Genomic DNA, 12,266 nt, shown 5'->3' with positions numbered 1-12,266 from the left:
GCCATACCGCTCACCTGACAGGGGTTCACACTTGTTTTTTTAGCAGTGGAAACCTCTTTTCAAAATCTTATGTGGAGGCATAAGAGGGAAAAACTGACTAGTGTAGCTGAAGATGGGACCTAGGACTTAGAGATATGCCCGTTTGGTCTCTATCTTCCCTGGAAGAATTTCAGTTGAGGCCCGGTGTGGTGGCTCATGCCTCTAATCCTAGCTCTTTCAGAGACTGAGTCAGGAGGATCACTTGAGGCCAGGAGTTTGAGACTGACCTGAGCAAATAACAAGACTCTATCTGTACAAAAAATTTAAAAATTAGCCAGGCATGGTGGCATGCACCAGTAATCCCAGCTACTCAGGAGGCTGAGGCTGGAGGATCACTTGAGCCCAGGAATTCAAGGTTGCAGTGAGCTAGGTCATACCAGTGCACTGCAGGCTGGGTGACAGAGTAAGACCCTGTCTCTAATACATACATACATACATACATACATACATTGCCTACAAACTACCCCCCAACATACACATTTTAACAACTGTGAAACTGGGATGCATTTTGTAGTTGCTCTTAGACATGTGATAATCATAATATTATTATTATTGCCTGTGCATGCACTTAACTTGGTTACAGTTCCTGGTGATATCATTGGATAAATATAACTCCTTGAAGTTTCAGGAAATAAACCTGAAAATGAATAAAACCTGAAATAAACCTGAGGAAGGAATATATACTGTTGTCTTAAATGTTCTGTTGACACTTTTCCATAAGTTCAAGAAGCAGAAGTATCAAAACTTGCCAAATGAAGATCCAATCAAGTGGGGAAGGAAAAGGGGTGCTCAGAAGCAGTCCCCAGCCCCTTCTCTTGGAGGCACAGTGTGGGGGTCTTGCAAATGACTTTCTTGGCCAACACTTGTGGGGTGAGTATAACCTGAGGGTCTGGGAGAGGGCCAACCTCCACCCCTGAGTCCCACAGTCCCTGGTGCCTGCCCAAGGCCAGGCTATGGGCTCAGATGTCACGCTTTACTTGCCTCCTTCCTGTCACCTCCAGAGATTTGGATTCAGGATTTGCTCCTGGTGTCCAAAACTTTGACAGGAAACTTTCTTTTTTTTTTTTTTCAGATGGAGTCTTACTTTGTTACCCAGGCTGGAGTGCAGTGGTGCAATCTCAGCTCACTGCAAACTCTATCCCCTGGGTTCAAGCAATTCTCCTGCCTCAACCTCCCCAGTAGCTGGGATTACAGGTGCCTGCCACCACATCCAGCTAATTTTTGTATTTTTAGTAGAGACCATCTTGGCCAGGCTGGTCTTGAACTCCTGACCTCGTGATCCAACCACCTCAGCCTCCCAAAGTGCTGGGATTACAGGCATGAACCACCGCGCCAGAGGCTGATGCTTACCTACAAGTCTCGATAGAACAATTAAAGTTTTTTGTTCACAAGCTTCAAAACTGCAAAGATAATAAATAGAGAAAGAAAATTGAAACTCTTAAAGAGAAGCAAATAGCATGGTAGAATCAATTAAACACTGCACTGTGTTGATGCAGATTGCTAAAGACCAGAATAATGCTGAGAAGCACACAGATAGAATTATAAGTACTATTAATCTTGTAGATGCAATGTATCAACCTAGTCCCTTGGAACCCGTGATCAGCACAATGTCTTCCCAGACTGTCTCACCTCCGGAACCTACTCAACTGCATAAGGCAGAGCAGACTTCATCTTCCTGACCAGTTGGACCTGTACTAGTTACCTTGGGACACCATTAGACTCCAACACCAAATAGTAGAGGCAGTGACCGTTCACCACCTAGTAGCAGTCTTAACTTCTCCAAGCCATGTCAATGGCTTCTCTAAATACAGTCCCAGAGTTCTCTTATTCCAGCAGTGAAGATGAATTCTACAATGCTGATGAATGTCATCAACATGGCTCATCCCCAAAGCACTTAATAGATTCTTCTGAATCTGCCTCAATCTTGACACATGGCAGTGCGGAAAACAGACTAAAGTGCCCAGATAGCACAGAATTATTTAATTCTTTCACATCCAATGGAACAAGTGATGCTGACTCATTTGATTCACCTGATGAGAGAGCTGACGAGGAGAAGGAAGGGTCCATGGAGGAGCATAAGAGCGTTATCACGCACCTCTAGTCACAGGTTAGGGTTAGTATAGATCTTACTAAAGTAGTTCTTCCAACATTTTTTGCTTGAAAGAGGATCTCTTTTAGAAGCATATGTAGACGTGTTTTGTATATCCAACCTTTTTGCGAACATTGGTGACCAGGGATTGAATGGTTCAGAAAATGAAATGGTACCTCTCAGCCATTCATGCAAGAAGGAAATAATCCATTACCAAAAAGCCATTTTAGCAAGATCTTTCAGTGTCACTGGACATTACCAAATGATACCAAAGAGAAAAAAGGGCTAGTTTTAGAAGGACTAGTTCCCTGGGTTTCCAAAAACAATGTAAAATTTGTGGCTGAACAGATTTCCCATCATCTACCTACTTCAGCCTTTTATGCTGAGTGTTTATCAAAAAGATTCAATTCATTGCTGATATCTGGACCTAATCAAAATTCCTTAGGATGTCATTTGGGATAAACAACATAGGGTGGGGCCACAAGCCCTGTGTCTTGTGTTTAAATTATGAGAAATGTTACATCCTCACATTCCCCAGTGTTTAAGGATGGTCTATCCTCACAGTGCTCCAAATGGAACTAGGAGGAGAAGCAATATTAATTATTCCAAAACTGGTGATAATGCAAATATCATCTTCCACACTGAACCTTTCTATGGGGAAAGGAAGCACAGAATTACCACTGTGATTTTTTTCTCCAAATGATGAGAAGCCTTTTACTCAATTGAAGGGGAATGGAATGGTGTAATGTATGCAAAATATGCAACAGGGGAAAATGCAGTCTTTTTAGATACCAAGAAGATGTCTATAATCAAGAAGATAAGAAGTTGAAAGATCAGAAAAAATATGAATCCCACTGCCTTTAGAAGGATGTCACTTTCAACTTAAGAATCAGAGACATTCAGTTGCCATGTAGTTGTGCAGTTTTGAGTGAGTTTCTTAATCCTGGGTTCTAATTTGATTGGACTGTGGTCTGAGAGACAGTTTGTTATAATTTCTGTTCTTTTACATTTGCTGAAGAGTGCTTTACTTTCAACTATGTGGTCAATTTTGGATGACTACGGGGTAAATAATGAAGACAGAAATAAAGATGTTCTTTGAAATCAGTGAGAACAAAGATACAACATACCACAATCTCTGGGACACATTTAAAGCAGTGTGTAGAGGGAAATTTATCACATTAAATGCCCACAAGAGAAAGCAGGAAATATCTAAAATTGACACCCTAACATCACAATTAAAAGAACTAGAGAAGCAGGAGCAAACACATTCAAAAGCTAGCTAATGGCAAGAAATAACTAAGATGAGAGCAGAAATGAAGGAGATAGAGACACAAAAAAAACCGTTTAAAAAATCAATGAATCCAGGAGCTGCTTTTAATTGATAGATGGCTAGCAAGACTAATAAAGAAAAGAAAGAAGAATCAAATAGATGCAATAAAAAATGATAAAGGGGATATCACCACCGATCCCACAGAAATACAAACTACCATCAGAGAATACTATAAACATCTCTACACAAATAAGCTAGAAAATCTAGAAGAAATGGATAAATTCCTGGACACATACACCCTCCCAAGACTAAACTAGGAGGAAGTTGAATCCCTGAATAGACCAATAACAGGCTCTGAAACTGAGGCAATAATTAATAGCCTACCAACCAAAGAAAGTCAAGGACCAGATGGACTCGCAGCAGAATTCTACCAGAGGTACAAAAGGGAGCTGGTACCATTCCTTCTGAAACTATTCCAATCAATAGAAAAAGAGGAAATCCTCCCTAACTCATTTTATGAGATCAGCATCATCCTGTACCAAAGCCTGGCAGAGACACAACAAACAAAGAGAATTTTAGACCAATATCTCTGATGAACATCGATGCAAAGATCCTCAATAAAATACTGGCAAACCGAATCCAGCATGATCAAGTTGGTTTCATCCCTGGGATGCAAAGCTGGTTCAACATATGCAAATCAATAAACATATTCCATCATTTAAACAGAACTAAAGACAAAAACACATGATTCTCTCAATAGATGCAGAAAGGGCCTTTGACAAATTCAACAGCCCTTCATGCTAAAAACTCTCAAGAAACTAGATATTGACGGGACGTATCTCAAAATAATAAGAGCTATTTATGACAAACCCACAGCCAATATCATACTGAATGGGCAAAAACTGGAAGCATTCCCTTTGAAAACTGGCACAAGAGAGGGATGCCCTCTCTCACCACTCCTATTCAACATAGTGTTGGAAGTTCTGGTCAGAGCAATCAGGCAGGAGAAAGAAAGAAAGGATATCAGTTAGGAAAAGAGGAAGTCAAATTGTCCCTGTTTGCAGATGACATAACTGTATATTTAGAAAACCCCACTGTCTCAGCCCAAAATCTCCTTAAGCTGATAAGCAACTTCAGCAAAGTCTCAGCATACAAAATCAATGTGCAAAAGTTACAAGCATTCCTCTACAACAATAACAGAGAGCCAAATCATGAGTGAATTCCCATTCACAATTGCTTCAACGAGAATAAAATACCTAGGAATCCAACTTAAAGGGATGTGAAGGACCTCTTCAAGGAGAACTACAAACCACTGCTCAATGAACTAAAAGAGGATACAAACAAATGGAAGAACATACCATGCTCATGGATAGGAAGAATCAATATCATGAAAATGGCCATACTGCCCAAGGTAATTTATAGATTCAATGCCATCCCCATTAAGCTACCAATGACTTTCTTCACAGAATTGGAAAAAAACTACTTTAAAGTTCATATGGAACCAAAAAAGAGTCCACATTATTTGCCAAGATAATCCTAAGCCAAAAGAACAAAGCTGGAGGCATCATGCTACCTGACTTGAAACTATACTACAAGGCTACAGTAACCAAAACAGCATGGTACTGGTACCAAAACAGTGATATAGACCAATGGAACAGAACAGAGCCCTCAGAAATAATACCACACATCTACAACCATCTGATCTTTGACAAACCTGACAAAAACAAGAAATGGGGAAAGGATTCCCTATTTAATAAATGGTGCTGGGAAAACTCGCTAGCCATAAGTAGAAAGCTGAAACTGGATCCCTTCCTTATACCTTGTACAAAAATTAATTCAAGATGGATTAAAGACTTAAATGTTAGACCTAAAACCATAAAAACTCTAGAAGAAAACCTAGGCAATACCGTTCAGGACATAGGCATGGGCAAGGACTTCATGACTAAAAACACCAAAAGCAATGGCAACAAAAGCCAAAATAGACAAATGGGATCTAATTAAACTAAAAAGCTTCTGCACAGCGAAAGAAACTACCATCAGAGTGAACAGGCAACCTACAGAATGGGAGAACGTTTTTGCAATCTACCCATCTGACAAAGGGTGAATATCCAGAATCTACAAAGAACTTAAACAAATTTACAAGAAAAAATCAAACAATCCCATCAAAAAGTGGGCGAAGGATCTGAACAGACACTTCTCAAAAGAAGACATTTATGCAGCCAACAGGCACATGAAAAAATGCTCATCATCACTGGTCATCAGAGAAATGCAAATCAAAACCACAATGAGATACCATCTCACACCAGTTAGAATGGCGATCATTAAAAAGTCAGGAAATAACAGGTACTGGAGAGGATGTGGAGAAATAGGAACACTTTTACACTGTTGGTGGGACTGTAAACTACTTTAACCATTGTGGAAGACAGTGTGGCGATTCCTCAAGGATCTAGAACTAGAAATTCCATTTGACCCAGCTATCCCATTACTGGGTATGTACCCAAAGGGTTATAAATCATGCTGCTATAAAGACACATGCACATGTATGTTTATTGCAACATTATTCACAATAGCAAAGACTTGGAACCAACCCAAATATCCATCAATAATAGACTGGATTAAGAAAATGTGGCACATATACACCATGGAATACTATGCAACCATAAAAAAGGATAAGTACATGTCCTTTGTAGGGACATGGATGAAGCTGGAAACCATCATTCTGAGCAAACTATTGCAAGGACTGAAAACCAAACACTGCATGTTCTCACTCATAGGTGGGAATTGAAGAATAAGAACATTTGGACACAGGGTGGGGAACATCACACACCAGGGCCTGTTGTGGGGTGGAGGGGGGAGGAATAGCATTAGGAGAAATACCTAATGTAAATGATGAGTTAATGGGTACAGCACACAAACATGGCATATGTATACATATGTAACAAACCTGCACGTTGTGCACATGTACTCTAGAACTTAAAGTATTAAAAAAAAAATCAGAGACATTGATGCAGCAACTGAAGCAAAACACAAACTTGGAAAAGACAAAGAGAAGAAACCCAAGAAAGGAAGGAGAAGGAAATTCAACTGGAGACAAGCTTATTTCATGAAGATGGAAGATGTTGGGTTTATGATGAACCATTACTGAATTATCTTGGTGCTGCCAAGCATTGGGCTAGGAAATGTGAAGTTTACAACGATAGCCAGGGCAGTAAGCATAATTAAGCAACATTCTCCCCTTGGGAGAACCTGTTCATTCCCTTCTTATTGCAATGGTTCCTATCTCAGGGATATGAGACTTTTTTTTTACAATTAAAAATCAATTGTATTTAATTCTATACAATGAATAATTGGAAATTTAAAAAGCAGTACCATTTGCAATAACATAAAAAAATCAAATAAATAGAAATTCCTAAACCAATGCTTGGCAGCACCAAGATAATTCAGTAATGGTTCATCATAAATGCAACATCTTCCATCTTCATGAAATAAACTTGTCTCCCATTGGATTTCCTTCTCCTTGCTTTCTTCAGTTTCTTCTCTTTTTCAGGTTTGTGTTTTGCTTCAGTTGCAGCATCAATGTCTCTCTTTGCCATAAATCTAGCAAAATATTTACAAGATCTACACAGGATATGGGACTTTCTGACACAGGTGAACAATTACAGTGGGAAAAGCTTCCCTTTTTTTCCTCTGTGGCAGTTTTGGCCATAAGTCCTCAGAAAAACTTCAGGTTTTGAAAACAAGATGTTTGCTCCTTTTCCAAACCCTACATATTGAGAAGCATTTCTAAATCCAAGCCTCAGACTCCACTCTCTAATACTGATGTTAAGGAACACAATTTCTGTTTTCTAGTTCTTAGGATGTTGGATTATGTGTGTGTGTGTATGTGTATACAGTTCATATGTTGGATTATATGTATGTATATATATACACAAACACATACACACAGTATATGCAGTTGACCATTGAACAACACAGGTTTGAACTGCACAGGTCTACGTAAACACAGATTTTCTACCACCTCTGCCACCCCTGAGATAGCAAGTCCAACCCCCTCTTTCTCCTCCTCAGCCTACCTAACGTGAGGAAGACAAGGATGAAGACCTTTATGATGATCCTCTTCCACTTAATAAATAGTAAATATGTTTTCTTCCTCATGATCTTCTTAAAATTCTCTTTATTATAAGAATATAGTATATCATACATATAACATACACGATATGTGTTTATGTTGTCAGTAAAGCTTCCAGTCAACAGTAGGCTATTAATAGTTAAGTTTTGGGGTAGTGAAAAGTTACATGTGGATTTTTCAACTGTACGGCGGGGGGTGGGGAGTGATGGTGCATCTAACGTTGTATTATACGTACATATATATACAATCATGCAACAAAGATACTTAATGCCAGATTTTTCATAAAAACTCCTTCTACTGTAAATATGGGTTCCTCAGAGTTATTTTGAGAAATGAGCACAGTGTCTTAAAATCGTGTTGGGAAATATTATGGTCTCACCTGCAATAACTTTTCTTTTGGAATTGAACTATTATTAAGTTGTATCTAACCCTAGATTATAGTTTAATTATACTCAATATTTCTTCAGGCTTCATAAAGTAATTTTTCAAAAAAATTGAAACTTGCCAAATGAGCCTCAGCAGCTTGAAAGAAAATCCAAGGGACGGTAACAGAGCACTGTAAAAAATGCAGCATCACTGTGCTCTTGGTGGCCCAAAGGACTAGTGATGAGGACAATATCATATAGAAAATATGGATATCAGTGACACTGGTTCAGAGGGTGAATGTGGAAAAGTTGTAGGAGTACCTTGACTGATTTATTTCACTGACATTTTTCTTTTCATGCATGCCCTTTGCATTATTTAATAAGTATAATACTTAAACAATCTTAGTGATAAGCATTATGTTGTAGTTTGATTGACAGCATTTTGTTTTGCTGTTTTGTTTTGTTTTGTTTTGTTTTGTTTTGTTTTGTTTTGTTTGAGACAGGGTCTTGCTCTGACCCAGGCTGGAATGCTGTAGTGCAATCATGGCTCACTGCAGCCTCAACCTCCCAGGCTCAAGCAATCCTCTCACCTCAGCCCCCCGCCCATCTCCCACCAGGTAACTGGGACTACAGGAGCACACCACCATGCCTGGGTAATTTTTAAATTTTTTTGTAGAGACAGAGTTTCGCCAAGTTGCCCAGAGCAGCCTCAAACTCCTGAGCTCAAGCAATCCTCCCACCTCAGCCTCCAAAGTACTAGGATTACAGGCGTGAGCCACACACCCAGCCATATTCTTTCTTAGCAGCAAATAAAGTAACAGCGTGTCTTACAATTGCTGGCACCTTAAAATCAATAAAATATGGTAATTTTTTAAAGCCAAATACTCTGTTCTCTCATTTTACAGTTCAGAGATTAGGTCACACAAGGATTTAGTGACTTGCCAGAGGCGAGGCAAATAGGGCTGGTTTGTTAGGGCATAATGAACCATTTGCAAATATTTTTCAAGTGACTGTCCCAACTTAGCCCCAGATTAACCCTTTGTTTTTCTAAATAATCATAACTAACCATATTGTTATAATTTTCTATTTCTTTAAGTCAGTATTTTTTTTTTTTAGTTTTTAATTTTTGTGGATATATAGTAGGTATATATATTTATGGGGTATGTGAGATGTTTTGATACAGCCATGCAATGCATAATAATCACATCATGGTAAATGGGGTATCCATCACCTCAAGCACTTATCCTTTGTGCTACAAACAATCCAATTATACTCTTTTAGTTATTTTAAGATGTACAATTAAATTATTATTGACTGTAGTCACTTGCTGTGTTATCAAATACCGCATCTTATTCATTCTTTCTAATGTTTTTGTACCCATTAGCCATCCCTACTTTCCTTCCACTCCCCCGCTACCTTCCGAGCTTCTGGTAACCATTATTCTACTCTCTAGCTCCATGAGTTCAATTGTTTTAATTTTTAGCTCCCACAGTCAAGTGACATGTGTTTGTCTTTCTGTGCCTGACTTATTTCACTTAACATAATGACCTTCATTTCCATCCATGTTGTTGCAAAAGACAGGATCTCATTCTTTTTTATGGCTGAATAGTACTCCATTGTGTATATGTACTACATTTTCTTTATCCATTCATCTGTTGAGGAACACAGGTTGCTTACAAATCCTGGTTGTTGTACATAGTGCTGCAATAAATATGGGAGTGCAGATATTTTTTGATATATCAATTTCCTTTCTTTAGGGCATATACCTAGCAGTATATGGGTATATGCTGCTAGGGATTGCTGGATCATATGGTAGCTCTATTTTTAGTTTTGTGAGGAACCACCAAACTGCTCTGCATTGTGATTGTATCCCACCAACAGTGTACAAGACTTCCCTTTTCTCCATGTCCTCACCAGTATTTGTTATTCCCTTTCTTTTAACTGGGGTGGGATGTTATTATATTTCATTGTAGTTTTGATTTGGATTTCTCTGCTGATCAGTGATGTTGAGCACCATTTCATATACCTGTTTGCCATTTGTCTGTCTTTTTTTGAGAAATGTCTATTCAACTATTTTGCCCATTTTTAAATTGAATTATCATATTAAAATTTTTACTATAGAGTTGTTTGAGCTCCTTATATATTCTGCTTACTAATCCCTTGTCAGATGTATAGTTTACAAATATTTTCTCCCATTCTGTGGGTTGTCTCTTCACTTTGTTGATTGTTTCCTTTGCTGTGCAGAACTTTTTAACTTGATGTGATCCCATTTATCCGTTTTTACTTTGGTTGCCTGTGTTTGTGGAATATTACTCAAGAAATTTTTGCCCAAATCAATGTCCTGGAGAGTGCCCTTGATGTTTCCTTGTAGTAGTTTCATAATTTGAGGTCTGGGATTTAATTATTTAATCCACTTTGATTTTTGTATATGACAAGTGATGGAGTCTAGTTTCATTCTTCTGCATATGGATATCTAGTTTTCCCAGCATAAGTTATTATTGAAGAAACTGTCTTTTCCCCAGTGTATGTTCTTGGCAACTTTGTTGAAAATGAGCTCTCTGTAGGTGTATGGATTTGTTTCTGGGTTCTCTGTTCTGTTCCATTGGTCTGTGTGTCTGTTTTTATGCCCGTACCATGCTGTTTTGGCTACTATAGCACTGTAGTATATTTTGAAGTCAGGTAATGTGATCCCTCCAGTTTTATTTTTCCTCAGGATACTTTTGGCTATTCTGGGTCTTTTGTGGGTCCATATAAATTTTAGGATTGTTTTTTCTATTTCGGTGAAGAATGTCATTGATATTTCAATGGAGATTGCATTGAATTGGTAGATTACTTTCTGTAGTATGGACATTGTAACAATATTGATTCTTCCAATTTATGAACATGGAGTATCTTTCCATTTTTTGTGTGTCCTCTTCAATTTCTTTCATCAAGGTTTTAAAATTTTCATTGTAAAGACCATTTACTTCTTTTAATTCCTAGCTATTTAATTTTCTTTTTAGCTGTTGTAAATGGGATTACTTTTTAAATTTCTTTTTCAGATTGTTCACTGTTGGCATATAGATATGCCACTGATTTTTTATGTAGATTTTGTATTCTACAACTTCACTGAATTTGTCAGTTCTAATACGTTTCTGGTAGAGTCTTAAGGGTTTTCCAAATACAAGATCATGTCATTTGTAAACAAGGATAATTTGACTTCTTCCTACAAGATCATGTCATTTGTAAACAAGGATAATTTGACTACTTCCTTTCCGATTTGGATGCCCTTTTCTTCTTTCTTTTATCCGATTGCTGTAGCTAGGACTTCCGGTACTATGTTAAATAACAGGGTGACACTGAGAATCTTTGTCATGTTGCAGATCTTGGAGAAACCACTTTCAGTTTTTCCCCATTCAGCATGATACTAACTGTGGGTCTGCCATATATGGCTTTTATTATGTTGAGGTATATTCTTGCTATAATCTGTTTCTCGAGGAGTTTTTTATGAAGGGATATTGAATTTTATCAAATGCTTTTTCAGCATCCATTGAAAGGATCATGTGGTTTTTGTCCTTCATTGTGTGGATATAATATATCACATTGATTGATTTGTGTAGGTTAAACCATCCTTGCACCTCTGGGATAAGTTTCACTTGGTCATGATGAATGATGTTCTTAATGTGGTCTTGAATTTGGTTTGCTGGTATTTTGTTGAGGATTTTTGCAACAGTGTTTATTAGGAATATTGGCTTGTAGTTTTCTTTTTTCCTGTGTCTTTGTCTGGTTTTGGTATCAGGGTAATACTGGCCTTGTGGAGTGAGTTCTGAAGTATTCCCTCCTTCTTTATTTTTTGGAATAGTTTGAGCAGGATTGGCATTAGTTCTTCTTTAAATGTTCAGCAGTGAAGGCATCAGGTCCTGGACTTTTCTTTGCTGGGAGATTTTATTACAGCTTTAATTTCATTACCTGTTATTGGTGAGTTCAGGTTTTGGATTTCCGCATGGTTCAATCTTGGTACATTTTATTTATATAGGAATTTATACATTTCTTCTAGGTTTTCCAATTTACTGGCATATACTTGCCCATAGTAGTCTCTAGTGATCCTCATATGTTTTGGATGTTTTCCCACCCAAATCTCATCTTGAATTGTAGCTCCCATAATTCACACATGTTGTGTGAGGGACCCAGTAGGAGATAATTAAATCACAGGGGTGTGTTCCCCCATACTTTTCTCATGGTAGTGAGTAAGTCTTACAAGATCTGATGATTTTATAAGAGGTTTCCCTTTTCGCTTGGCTCTCTCATTCTCCCTTGCCTGCCACCATGTAGGAGATGCCTTTCGCCTTCTGCCATGATTGAGTCTCTCCAGCCATGTGTAACTGTGAGTGTATT

General features: G+C 38.1%; 1 protein-coding gene and 1 pseudogene across 4 annotated transcripts in view; both read left to right on the top strand.

Annotated features, from left to right (window-relative positions):
- GRIP1 (glutamate receptor interacting protein 1) overlaps positions 1-12,266 on the top strand; it is a 325,602-nt gene that overhangs the window by 105,965 nt on the left and 207,371 nt on the right. The gene's annotated exons all lie outside the window — the stretch shown is intronic.
- Positions 1,051-6,620, top strand: LOC111551231 (annotated as a pseudogene).

This window comes from Piliocolobus tephrosceles, chromosome 10, assembly GCF_002776525.5.
Source record: "Piliocolobus tephrosceles isolate RC106 chromosome 10, ASM277652v3, whole genome shotgun sequence".
Taxonomy (NCBI): domain Eukaryota; kingdom Metazoa; phylum Chordata; class Mammalia; order Primates; family Cercopithecidae; genus Piliocolobus; species Piliocolobus tephrosceles.
Note: the sequence above shows the minus strand (reverse complement) of the source record. Positions and strands in the feature narration are given on the sequence as shown.